Here is a 14,350-nt window from a genome sequence, read left to right on the forward strand (position 1 = left end):
TCGCTTGGAACGGCTGGCGACGATCTTGAAAGCATATCGGCCAGGAAAAGCTGTTTGCCTGGAACAAAGTGAAGAACGTAATCATATCTTAGCAAGCGCAGGAAAAATCGTTGCAGTCGTGGTGGCATGACACCAATGGCTTTCGAAGCAATTGCTATCAACGGTCTGTGGTCTGTTTCGATGGCGAACTTGCGGCCGTAAACGAAATGAAAAACTTTTTCAGAGCCGAAAGTAATGGCCATTGCTTCTTTCTCAATTTGCGCGTATCTTTGTTCTGCCTCCGCCATTGTGCGTGATGCATAGGCGATCGGCCGCCAACTACCACCGTAGTTCTGAAGAAGGACAGCACCAATCGCATTTTTCGAAGCATCAGCAACGGCCTTGGTCTCTTTAGCAGGATCGAAAATGGCTAGCAAAGTAGGACCACTCAGTGCGTCACAGACAGCTTGCCATTCCTTACAGTGGTTTAAAGACCATTCAAAAAGGGCGTCTTTTTTAATGAGGCTTCATAGAAGCGTCGTCCTTTCCGCTAGATGCGGTATATACTTTCCGAAGTAGTTCACTACCCCGAGCATTCTGTGAACGCCGGCTTTGTCCTTTGGCTGAGGCATATCACGTAATGGTGCGATCAGTGACATGGTGCCAGAGTGACATGAATCGAGGAACATGGTGCCAGAAGTGGGATAGCGTTCACGTATACAGTAACGCGCTGATCGAAGCGGTGGTGTCACTGTGTCACTGCACGATGGATTTAGTGAAGCCACCGCAGCCGCTGGTGCTGTCCGGTAGCACCGCGAAGAACTGAAGCCTCTTCAAGCAGCGGTTCGAGCTGTTCCTGCAGGCCACTGAGTCGACGAAAGAACCACGGACGGAAGGAGCCAAAACCGCACTGCTGCTCACCGTAGCCGGGGAAGACGCCCTAGAGGTATTCAACAACTTTTTGTTTTCGGAGAACGAAAGCAAGAAGAAGAAGCGCGTTTATTTGAGATGCATGCTGGTATTTATAGCTACAAGCGGCTGCATGGTAACGGCCAGAGCGCATGCGCGACTGATACATTACAGTTCATATGCATCCCAAGGTTCTGCTCGTGTTTTGAAATGATAATTATTCTTTACGATGTTGCATTCCATTCTCTTCAAACCTGTTCTTCGCGTCAGCTCAAGCCTTACAATCTTCTGTCCCCTCCGAAAAGGACCTGTGAATTAGGTCATGGCGCTATAATTTTAGCGGCAGTGACATTCCTGGCAGAGAAGTTAGAGGTGCTGCTCGTGTTAACAGATTAACTGCCGTAAGGCAAGAGATAAAATAATTTATGCCTACTCTTTGAGGCTTCATTACGATTATCGGGAGAATCTGAACCTGTCAGTTGTGTGGTTTATCTTTTATGGTGGCTGGCTGGTTGCGCCATGAAGGTACTCAAAGTCCAACAGCTTCGCTTTTTCAACGTGCTATTTACCTTCTCCCGCCTATATCACACCTTCATAACTTGAAGCAACGAATAAAATATCGGATTATGGTATGAAAAGAAAAAAAGAAGATAAGGATTCTTCCAGCGCTTACGAACATGTATGTCACAAGTGCTTGAAAATTTTAGTTTCTTGTGTATTTTTAAAGTACATAAATGGCTTTCATTCCAATTTGTAGTATGATTGATAAACAGTAGACATCTCGTATCCACTGTAAAAAATAATTTGGTGCAGCATGGCTCTCACGTGGTTGCGTGTTTTTTTCTTTAAGCCTTACTAAAGCGCTTATTTGCTAACAAGTAAGTACATTTTTCCTCAGTGAACGCATACCTTTAAATATTCGAGCACCCCGCTACAAGTCGTAAACCGCTGTTCTTGTCAAAGGGTGTTAAATATTACTATATATATAGTTTATTGCTGAGCATTTTAACCTACCGTTCTTCTTTGTTTCCCTGACCATAACATCATGCTTTACAATTCGTCCCATTAGTTACTTAGCCAGCCATTGTCATAGCACGAAAGCCCGATAATATAACCCTATGTAGAGAGGATCCAGGAGTATGTAGATTGTTATTTGGTATCCATAAATTATGCGAAAAATTTCCATTTTTAAGTTCTGTTGCGCAATTAGATCCAAATTCTAGCTCACGTAACTATAGCCAAGTTAGGTCCAGGCAGAAAACAGCTGCCCAACTCCGACGAACGCTGCTGCCCCATAGCCAACGCAATAGCACACTGCGCATCACTTTGTGTGCAAGCGTGCCCTTTTGCTGTCGATAAACCGCTCCGGCTACAGCCAGGGGGAACCAGCTGTCTGGTGGTAAAGCCATCGCCACATCTGCCCACCTACCATGAAGCGTTCCTACTGCAATGAACCCTTCAGTGGGCTTGGCTGCAAGGAAATGATGGGCCACACTAATGTCCGAAACATTCCGGTCTTATGCAGGTGAACGATCGCCATTCTGTCTAGGCTAAACAGTCAAGCAACAGCTTAAATGTTCGTGCTCCTGGGCTCACATTGTGCATGCAGTAGTGTTTAGGAGTGTTCTTCTGTTACATTCGACTTGCTTTTGATGGCCGGCAATATTGAATATACAAAGAAAATGATAAAGCCGCTCTCCGTGGCACTGGGCGTAAACAAGATCGTTCCGTGCTTTACAATGATAAGGCCGCGTGCCGACGGCTGTAGAAAGCACTGGTTCGCAGCACTAATTACCGCCTAAAAATTATTGTCTCGATGCTTCCCAAAACAAACCGAGTGAGGTAAGCATAGGAAAGTAAAACATGTAGTGCATTTACCGCGCAATAAGGCGTTAAGTGGACAACATGCACAATTTCTGGGCGCGCCCAGCGCCGCTGAAATGTGCTCATTGCGTTGTACAGCCCAAAGAATTGCCGTAAGAGATTTTCACTCCGTCCATGACGGCGAAATGGAGTCCAAACCCAGACTTCCATCACATGTCACGTTGTAGTGACAAGGCCATAGGCACTGTAGAGACGACAGAGGTATCCTTGGAATAAACCCTTTATTAGGCTGTCTTGCGTCTACTAACGAGCTAAAGAATTCGCCGGTGGTATTAACACCAGGTCGGCGGACATCGGACTACGAATGCCCATTGCATTCGGCAGTGCTCAATTCAAAGTCAGCAAAGAAACATCTAGCTAAACATACAAAACATGGCCAGAACAACCTGGAACATTGTGGAAGCAGACGGGAACGGCTTGATTAGTTCGAGATACATCTCGACGCATCTTGTGCGACAAAGAAAATGATAAAGCCGCATCTCGGCGGCACCGAGCATGGAGATCTTTCCGTGCGTTACAATCACAGTGAAAGGGCTGCGTTCCTGCGGCTGTTGAAAGCAACAACAAATAAAGCATTGAATGGTTCGCGGCAATATGCTGGTAGAAATTCTGAAAATCATAAAAAGGAATTCTTCAAACCTAATAGATACCTACAGTTATTATCAACGGCGTCAAATAGGCTGATTACGCTCTTGCCAATAAGTTTAATGACTACTTTTCTGGGCTAGTGGACAATGTTAATATACGTCAGGCGCTATCCTATCTTAACAAACACAGTAGTAATACTATTTTATGCAATACTGCAATGAAGGTGAAGTGATGGAGGTGTTCAGACGTCTTGAACAATGTAATAGCGAGGGCCCATTTGGTCTTAACTTGAAGCCTATTATATCAGTACTGGATATTATTTGCTCGCCTCTAAGTCTAATCTATAAATATTGCTCAACTCTGGCGTCTTTCCGGCTGGAATGAAAAAAGCTAAGGTTTTTGTTTTACACAAAGGTGGCCCAAGAGACGACATTATAATTATAGACCAGTAGCATTGTTACCAGTATGTGAAAAGGGGTTGGAAAATTATAAATGTTAGATTTTATAGCTTTTTTTGAAATTTAAATTAATCACACTAACACAGTTTGGGTACCGGTCACAATGTTCTACAGAACTTGCAGTTCTGCATTAAAAAGAAACAATTATCGACAACATAGAAGACAGGAATATAACTTTACAGATATTTATTGATTTCTACAAAGCTTTTGACAAAATCAACCTCAATACTCTTATTGAAAAACTCTCCATGTATGGTATTAGGGCACTGAAGGTAATAATAGTTATTAGAGTGACTGACAACAATACATTTTGGTCAGAGTTGCAGCTCAACATGCAAAGAAATATATCATGGAGTCCCGCAAGGAAATATCTAGGCCCTAAATTATTCAATATGTACATAAACGATATAGAAGTAGACCCTGAAGTAGATGTTACTATTACACAAAGGACACCAGTCCGTTCCTTTCAGGTAATGATGTGAACAGTTTAGGACCAATGAATTGCGAGAAAAGCTTTATTTCTGGTCTCGTAGAAATGCATTACCAATCAACACGGGGAAGATAGGCTGTGTTTTTTAGGGCAAAACAACGTGCAGGGTTTCCATTCTACGAGCTTACTGTTCGGTGGTAATCGAATTGAAATAGTGCAGACAAGACGTCGGTAGTTTTTTTCAATGAGCATATGCATTGGGATGACCATATAGATTTTACTAAGAATTAAATTAGCTGGAGCTCTAGGTATAATCAGGAGATGCCGATGCATATTCTTCCTTCCAAAGTAAACATATCCTCTATCTTGCTCTATTTGAATCACATGCCAGATATTGCCACCAGGTGTGGGTAACACTACATATACTAATATCCTAAATCTTTTTACTTTACAAAAACAGGTCCTCAAGGCTATATCTAAGGGAGATTACTTATATCTACCGCAAACGTTATTTTCCAGGTACAGTATTATGGCAATAACCGGTCTACAAGAGTTTCGAGTTTTATATATTCACAAATCACAGCTTCACGACCAGGCCAATCATTTATTGAATACGACTCACCTACACGCTTACTATGTTCTACGAATAATAAAAAAGCACCATGGATATTGGCATGTACTACGTCCGAGAACTAATTCCGGACTTCAGTTTCTAATTTATGTGCTCCCATTTCTACTGAATAAATTTGGATTTACAGTGATTCCATTCGCTCTGCATCCGCCTACTACTGTTCCTTTAGTGTGTTGTGTTTGCGTGTCTGCGCACTGCATTTTGAGTGCAATGTATTGCTGTTTATTCATTATCAGATGTCGATTTCTTTTTTTTTACTTTTTTTTTTGTAAATATTTGTCCGTTTGTCAATGGCTCCCGAGTCTGTTTATTGTCAGCAGCCAAAAGAGCTGATTATTGTATTTGTTGCGCGGTGTCTGCTTTTTTCCCACCACACTGCTAGCCCAAGCAATATAATTGTTGGGAGCTTCGTGAAGCCACAATTGCGGCTTTTTTTCCCGCTTCTCAGTGATATATTTGACTGGAAAATAAACTGTTACCTTACCTTAAGTAACGTAAGCCATGACTATTTAGCAGAATCAGAACATTTTGGAATACTGAGATCAAATACGCATTTTGTATTTGGGGAACTTAACTGTGAAATTGTCAAGACTGAGATACATTGACGAGAACCTGTTGCAGGTTATCGTCAAAAACAGTTTACAAATTTAGTTTCGCTATCTCAAATAATTGCGTTGGAGATTTGCAGGTATCAATGTTGAGAATATGTTTGTCGTTCATTATGTAGACCGCAAGAAACTCTAATATTCCCCTTGTATAGGTTACGCAATGTTTTTCCTTTTCCTCCTGCACAAAACACATCCAAAACTTCCGTTTGATTGTGCACGTAACCTTGCTCGCATTACTCCATGTAATTCTCGTACTGCAAAGCGAGCCATAATTCTGTAAGACTGGAAAAGTGTTTGCATGCAAGGAATGCAGTTAATAACGAGGTTTTCCGCCTGATTTCTCCAGTGTACAGTTCCCTCACCAGAGAGGAAACTGTCATATGGAGACAATTACAGACGGGTTCATACCCAAACCTACACATACTAAACAAAATGCACCCTACCATATGCGCTGACAGATGTCCGTGGTGCGATGAAAAACCAACACTATATCACATCACATGAGCATGTCAAAACATAGCTGTGGTCCCCAAAATTCGAAACCCGAGTGCGGAGCAATGGGAGACTCTGCTGTCCAGCGACCGCTGCGAAGACCAGCAAGGTCTGGTACAGCGAGCTTAACGGGCGGCAGCAGCCAGCGGAGCCCTGGACTTAGGGCAACCGACCATTGTGAAAAAGTGGATGAAGTCGACGGAGAAGACTCTAGTGGATATAACAAGCATACATCCCTGAAGACGTCCAAAAACCGCCAAATAATATAGGGCTAAATAAAGTTTTTCCTCCTCCTCCTCCTCCTCCTCCTCCTCCTCCTCCTCCTCCTCCTCCTCCACCAGTGTAATTCCATAGCGTTTCTTTGCACTTTCTTTGCATCTTTAGGGGAATGACGCTTTTGCAATGGCAGAAAAATTGCCAAATCGACTGTAATAAAATTAGTCTTCACATTATCTTTTTTGTTTACACTCCAACTGTGGCAGACTTCACACTACACAGCGCGGACTGCAAATGCTGCGCAGCTTACACGGCTTTACATGCCTTAGTATGCGGCAGGCTTCGCTTCTCAAGCCTGCACTGGTGTGACACCATCTCAAGGAGGCATTTTCCCCATCGCAACACTGCTTTGCCGAAAAAGGCTACATTCCGGCTCCCCCCTTTAGGATTTTACAAGCTTCGCAAACCCAGACAAATGCATCTAATTTGCTTCTCTGCTACTATGAGCTGGGTGGCAACTGAAATCTTAAAACCGCAACGTCAGTTGCGAATGCTCCTTACTTACCTTGACCTCTCATGGCCACCGTGATTATATTTCAGATTTCATGAAGCATTTTAACGATAAAACTTTGCAGCAAGAAGGAAGAGTCGGGCATGAAAATTATCACGTCAGCGCAGCATCTTTGAGGGCTCCTTTTTACTAAAATTTCAACGTATATCCCTTTAGTTACGCAGTGGTCATTCCTGCCGCCATACACATTAGGGCTAGGCGCTCAACGTAAACGTAGGGCAGGAATGGGCATGAGCATTAGGTATGACCGAGCCCTTAATGAAATAATGGGACACATCGAGCATGCCAAGATATCGGCTTTGTTCGATGGATAGCATCTTACACTGTCTCACTAACAATACCTCCAAATGAAGAAATATGCTCTCGTATGCAAGGACTCAGTACTGACGTGCCTAACAGTGCCGTGCACTACGTGCCAATGAACTTGGCTGTCGGATGTATTCGTGATGATTGTCAATCTAGCAGGCGCTGTTCGCAAATCAAATTTAGATTTAGCAGCATTAAGTTTTACTTTGGGAACTTCTCAACAAAAGGTGTTATTTACGATTTAAAAAGAAGCAAGGACTTTTTAATTGTCATTGAATCACAGCTAGCGGTATGTCTGCGGGGTTTTACAAATTTTACAAGCGTCACTTATCGTTCCGTTGGGCTTTAAAATAAACAATAGTGGTATGCAATAATCAATGACAATTTTAGAGCTGCCTTTACGGGCGTAAGCCATGCATGGCATCGAAGCATATTGGAACTTATGTAGCAAAAACAAATGACGTGGAAGACTAATTTGGTTTATTAGTTAATTAAAAATGTCTCTTTCATAACGTATATTAAGATACACCCAACCCATATGATTACTCTCGAATTTGTGCCTTAAAGCACGAGCCACAAGAAGAAGACAAAACACCAGACGGGTGTCCGGTGTCTTCGCACTGTTAATTTTTGAAAGCTATGAACCAACTATCCCAGACTGAGATCCTAATTGACCCAAATAAACAAGTAAATTTTGCCTATCAGCGGTAGATGCTTAGTAAGGATATCATTTCATGCCCCGTTGTGCGATGATTTCCTCGAGATCATTGTTTTTTTTGTACTGAACTCCAATTTTTCGCTAGCGTTATACCATGAGGAGCGAGGTACAAGCAGTCTTTGAAATGTATAACACAGCGAAATATGAATTCAACACAACACTGCATATCGGCGAAACTTTCTTTCCCAAAGCAGCGGTATTTCTTGCCCACTTTAGGGGTCACAGTAAGCATGACAAACATTATTGAAACTCAAATTTTCTTCCTTATTATTCGAAAACCCAGCGTCAAGAGTATCAGAAGCGCACTGCCCAACAGTGTTTGGCATTTCTTATTCATCTCCATGCCTGCACCCTCTTTTCTCTTGCTAACAACGCTGTCGCCTGAAACATTGGTTGCCGTCTTGTCAAAAACCTAGGTTATGGCCGATTGCGGTACGGCGTTGGCTACGACAGCTAGACTCTTGGTAGTGGACCGTGGAAGATTTCTGGAAAGGTCACTGGAAGGTACAGTTTGGAGGGCGGGAGGGACGACTTTAAATGGGAGCTAGTCCGCACCAAAAGCGAAAGAAACGGCCACGTTGCTTTCATCCTCTCACAGTACGCGTTGCTATGGCGTTCCTGGGTCCGTGTTCAAAGAGAATTCCGAACTTGCGTTGCGCCATGTGCTATATGCTCATAACAACAAATTGCTTACTTTCGTTTACGCCAGACGAGTGCAACTGCTCAAACGCCATAGTAATGAACCGGTCGAGGCACCGTTGCTATCGCGTTCTCTAGAAGACGGACAGAAATAGGTTGCTTTTCTTGGGAGAGTACCACGCAGAGTATCACGCCCCACCTCCCGCCAAAAGCGGAGGACGAAGGGGAATTTGTTTTTCGGAGGCTAGACGACCGGGCAGGAGAGTGAAAAAATCTTTGGGAGGGAACGGGAGGAGAGAAACACGTCAGAATCGGGTGATTGCGGTGGCTGTAACTGCGTTATTAATTACTCTTTAAAAAAAGCATTTTGCGGCCTTTCGTTCTGGGGGTGAAGTTTCCCAGTCACCGGGGAAAAAAATATTTTCGACCGGAGGGTGGACGGGCCTTTAGGTGAACGGAAACACTTTTGTTATTGTGTTCTGATTTTTGCCTGTTTTATTCTCCAAATCCCCCAACGTTCTTAGTGTTCAACTACTTTTGGGAATTGAAGAAGTGTTTTGCACAATTTTCAAAGGCAACTGGTATCTTCTGTCTGTAATATTAAACTTTAATAACATACTATGAGAACACAAATTCATTTTTAAATACACAGAAGCTCAGCCAATGCTGCCAAATTACCAACAGATAAAGCGGTTTTGAAGCTCCGGGTGCCATGTTTCTCCGTAAACATAAACAAACATTTTTAGATATTTCCTGTAAAACAATTTTTTAACTTTTTATTTTCATATATGTTTAACATCGTGAAACCGATAAACATATGTTCTCATTTTCCCTCAATAGGCTTGAAATTTTGCAGTTATATTCAAGAACGCACCACATTAGTTTTTAGCGGCAGTCTGAGTTATCGTTTATGCTCACCTGACAATCTTCCAAAAGAAAGTGCTGGTACACATTGGAACCTGAGAACATTTCTATGAATATGCTCGCGGGAGTAATTTACAGATTTTCGCATTTCTTTAGCACTTATTAAAAGGTACCCATCAATTTTCTACAAATTCAACAACGCGCTAAGAGCGCAGAAAAGGTAAATATTTGCCTTGTATTGGAAGCTCAATCATGAGCACCACATTATGTCATAAATCTCATAGTTGCCCCGCAATTGAACGGTGGCTTTGAGTCCTACCTCTGTCATAGGTTTTGTACCTGGTTGACGACTAAACCTGCAAAAAACGCAACATTTGTGCATAATCACGAATGAGTCTACAGAAAATTTGTTAAAGAGAAAAAACGTAGAGAAGAAATTTTGAAAAGCGCAGCGCATGGGTATGATTTTTTCGTATTTATTTTTATTAATTCTCTACCTGAGACCATTCACTTCATCAAAGCCCCTCTGGTTGGAGTCAGAATGCCCAACAGATAGTCTGACATAGTTGAACAAATTCGATGCTGCCTGGTTTCCTAATTTGGTGCTTGCCAGAAATATAATCCCTTATAGTTGTGAATCAGCACTGAACATTTTTGTCGTGTTGATTTTGTCTTGTGCTTTGCAAATGACAGTGTGACGACTAGCTCTGTGCACCATGTACTGACAAGAACACTCATCCCTTGTGGTCGTTGTCATTGCTGAATTCATCTAACGCTTTTCCTGCTGTTCATTTTGTTCGCGTATTTTGTTCTGTCCAATCCTACCAAATTTCCAAGACTCAGGCTGACATTATTTTTTAAATAAGAAATTAAATCAAATTAAACAAATGCATCCTATTGGCAGACCACAAATGTGACGGCGAAGTTGTATACTATGGAAATTATCATTGTTCCCTAAAGCTGTACTTGTAAGCGAGGTCGCATTTTCTGATCCCAGAAATAACATAGAGGAAACGCCAACGAGTCTCACATATGCCTGCATGATGTAATACGAGCTAGATACACAGCAGAGTTATCCTATATGGGAAAACACTCGTTGCACAATGCTGGCTTCACTTGCTCAGACCAGGAGCAAACAAGCAAGAAGCGCGTTTTCCTCGGTGCATTCCACGAATGTCTAAGAATATAGAAACATATGCAGCTTTTATTTTCCGCTGAAGCTCTACCACGAAAGTGTCACGTATACCCTTGTAACCATTGCGGCGAGGGCTGCTAAAGTTTGCGTTGCACCGCACTAAAGCGTCAGCTGATCAATTATTGCGGAACATAACATCGTTGACATTCCAATCGATTTTCACCAGGGATATATAGGTGGGCGTGCAAAGTATTCAAGGGCGCTACCTCCTTCTAACTGTCACGTAGCACTGGCAGCAGGCACTAGAAAAGCGATGGAAAATATGTGGCAGATAAACGTGCCTCTTCACCTTCCACTTGCTTTCTTATAACTTGTATGTATATTGTTACACTTGTTACTTTCCCAACAAGCTCCATTCTCTTCGCAATTTCTTTGGAGCTGTGCGTTTAATGTTCTCACGACTTGTAGCCTTAATATTACGCCTATTAGCAGAAACCAATAACCGGCTATCGTTGTGAACAATCGAAAAATAATTTCTTCTTTTGCACTCCTAGCTGCAGATAAAAGACGGGTTGCCCAACTAGAACGAATTTTCAGTATTTTAAGCATACGTTCCAAAAGCAGCTCCGTCAGGCCTCGGATGAACAACGGCTCTAAAGACACCATGGTAAGGATTATTCACGCTCAGCACATTGCCGCAATCGATTGGCGGTCGCACTCTGAGAATCTTAAAGTCATAGATTTTGAGGCTATTTTTGAATGTGCATATTTATCCCTCGGAAAACCGAAAACACGGTAGAAAAACATATCTTATCAATTGAATATTGACCTCTGAGACTTTACAGATCCGCTCTTGCATCCTGTTGGCTCTTGCCACCGGCGCTTTGGGTCGCTACGAAGGATATGACCTTGGTTAGGGTCTCGGCTACACCGGATACGGCCTTGGCTACCCCGGATACGCTCCAGCCGCGGAGACCGCTGCCCATACCCCTACGGTCACCTCTCATCAAGTTGCTCCAGCCTCTGCTAATTACGTCGTTGTTCCGGACGAGACTCGGGTTGCCGCCTACAGCGCCGCCCCAGCCGTCGCCTCCTACGCCGCTGCCCGAGCCATTGCCACCACCACCCCCGCTGCTCCCGTAGTCACCTACGCAGCTGCCCAAGATGTTGCCACCACGGCTGTCCACCAAGTCTCCGCTTTGACCACCATTGCACAGACCGTCTCAGCTGCTGCTCCCTACCAGGTCGCTCCTGTCTACAGCTATGCTATTGGCAACCTCGGCTATGGTGCCGGCCACTACGGTTATGGCAACGGACTCCTCGGCTACGGTCTCAACTACGGCTACGGACTTGGAAACCCCTTCTATTACAATCATCTCCTTTGTAAGAAGAAGTGTGAGCTCAGACACGGAGGCAACGCAAACTTTGTCTCTTCTGTGTTTGGGTTGCATTCATAGTACCGCATATGCCTGGTTGCAGAAAGTGCGCCATCCATATTTATTTCTTACAGAATCCTTTCTTGTTTACAAGAATGCAAGACAGCGGTCGTGATGCGTCCTGCTGAAGAAAATATCAGCCGTAAAAACTTGACACTGTTCTCTGCCTCACATGTTTATAGAAAAAAAAAATGGTTTCTATGACAATGAACCAAAATCAGAAATTCTAGCGAATAATCACCGGTGAGATCTATTTTTTATTTGTTAGTACAACCTGCGACATATTTTCGTACTGTATTCCTTCATTACTTTGAGTGTTTTTGATCTCCTGAGACATGAGCGAAGGCTGCTGAGCTGCTCACATTGACTTTGCTGGAAAATAAATAAAGCTTTTAGAGTAAGCAGTCTCTATTTTTCTCTACACATTCTTGGTGCAATGGTTACTATCAGGGTACAATCTGGCAGCGGACAGCTGGCTTTTAGGGCCCTTTTTTATTACAGTCAAATGTGGCATGTTCTGCTGACACTGTCCATCTACATCTGAAAACTTAAACTTGCTTCAAGATGTGTGCATCCTGGTCTCATGGAGATTGTCTTATGGGGATTGTCTCATGGAGATTGGATGGAGATTGTCTCATGGAGATTGGTCTCATGGGGAGTATTTCTTATGAAAGCGTGTTTTTTTCCTGTAACGCAGAGCAAAGCTGTTGTTCCGCCTAACGTCTGCTTGATATTACATTGCGTCTAGGGTTTAAATCAAGTAGTTATAGTTTAGTTACAATAGATTTGACGCTATCACCCCTCAGAGGCAAGTGTTATTCCAGTAGTACGGATGTAATTTTGCAGCTCGAGAATGCAGCTGCTGTTGTTAACCGCCAACATGTGATCTATTGTTTTGGGTTAGTTTCTGCATTTTGACGTTCTAATGTAACTGTTCCCTGCCTGACGACGTTTTGTCAAACAAACATATACTCTTATCTTTCTTATCGCGAAAGAGCTACCTAAGCTGTATTTGTGAAAAAGACTTCTTTCTAAATTTAACTATAGTCGATTAGGTGGAATCCTGGGGTTGCAGTGCAGGATTGAAATACTTAAGAAATGCTTTTATTTATCCCTTTTGGCGATCGGGTATGATACTACGAATAGAATTAGAGAGCAAATTCAAGTTATATAGGCTTAAATAAGCAACTGCGAACGACACTTTCACTAGTGAAAAATTAGCGTGAACTTGCGGCTAGGGGTGGCACCTGCTGCATGCTGACGCACCCTATATGTATACGATCTCGGTACAAAGCAACTCAGTATAACTTTCTAACTAATTAACTTTTAAATAGGGTAGGTAAGTGGTTAATGAAACTTGGTGAGATCAAGTAAATGATTTTAGACGCCAGACGATTCCGGCATCTGTATGGTACGTCTCTCCTAGCCTGAGTGGGTTTGGGACGTGAAACAATATCTACTTAGTAGGAATATTTATTATGGGAGGTACTGATTTATTGAATGTATTGACCTATACACAACCTGAAATCAAAGAGCGATTTCTTGAATACCTCCGCCGAAATTACCTTTTTGAGCCTAAAAATGTTTTTTCGTCTAACGTCGCGTAAGTTACGTCATTTCCTTTCGTGCCGCTTGCACGTAGCATTATTTGGAAATAAATTTTGGCGGAATGTAGGCGCTTTCGTTTCCCTGTTCAGCAAATCATGCTTGCTTCTCTCAGTGCGGAGTTCCCCCACACTTCTGTTGTTTTGTTTTTGTGTTCAATGGTTGTCGACCCCGGTGGTCAGGCACAATACATTTTTATTTGATTCATGAACCTCGAGTACAAAACCCAGCAATGTCATGATTACGGACTCCCTTTCATACACGTTTTATCATATGTCTGCGGAAATTTATTTATTTAAATAAATAAATAAATTTCACGCATTTTTTCTCGAAGGCTTTTTTTCGCGAAGGATAAAGTGTGCACGGCGGAGATCGGCGAAAATTCTCACCTCCGATGCTCGAAGTGTGAACTCTCTCTCTTTCTCTCATTGATGCGGCCTATCTATTTCGTGCTTGCTGGAATTAAATGCACAAAATTGCCCAGTGAAAATTTTTTGAGCTGCCACACACCTACCCGTCTCCCCTATCAACTGCAGGGTTGATAATTACCCTCTATTAGTTTAGCAGCCAACAACGAGATTAGGGGCACTGAGCGAAATTGCGAACGCGTTTGGAACTGGAGTGAATGATGCCATTTTTGTTACAAGAAAGGAGTACCGGATTTCACCAAACACTTGAAGAAGGGAGTATTGGCTTTATGGCACACTTACAAATCTCTGTTCTAGCTACTATTGGTCGTCATTATTATAAGAGATTACTCAGGTCCCAATTTTCCTTGCAGGATGGGGGGGGGGGGGGGCAACGTGAAAGGAACGATGGCAATACAACTAAAATGCGAATGGTGACGCAAGAAGGTGATCGTGGTTAGGAAATGAGTACTA

This window comes from Amblyomma maculatum, chromosome 3, assembly GCF_055883805.1.
Source record: "Amblyomma maculatum isolate TAMU_Amacu chromosome 3, ASM5588380v1, whole genome shotgun sequence".
Lineage (NCBI taxonomy): Eukaryota > Metazoa > Arthropoda > Arachnida > Ixodida > Ixodidae > Amblyomma > Amblyomma maculatum.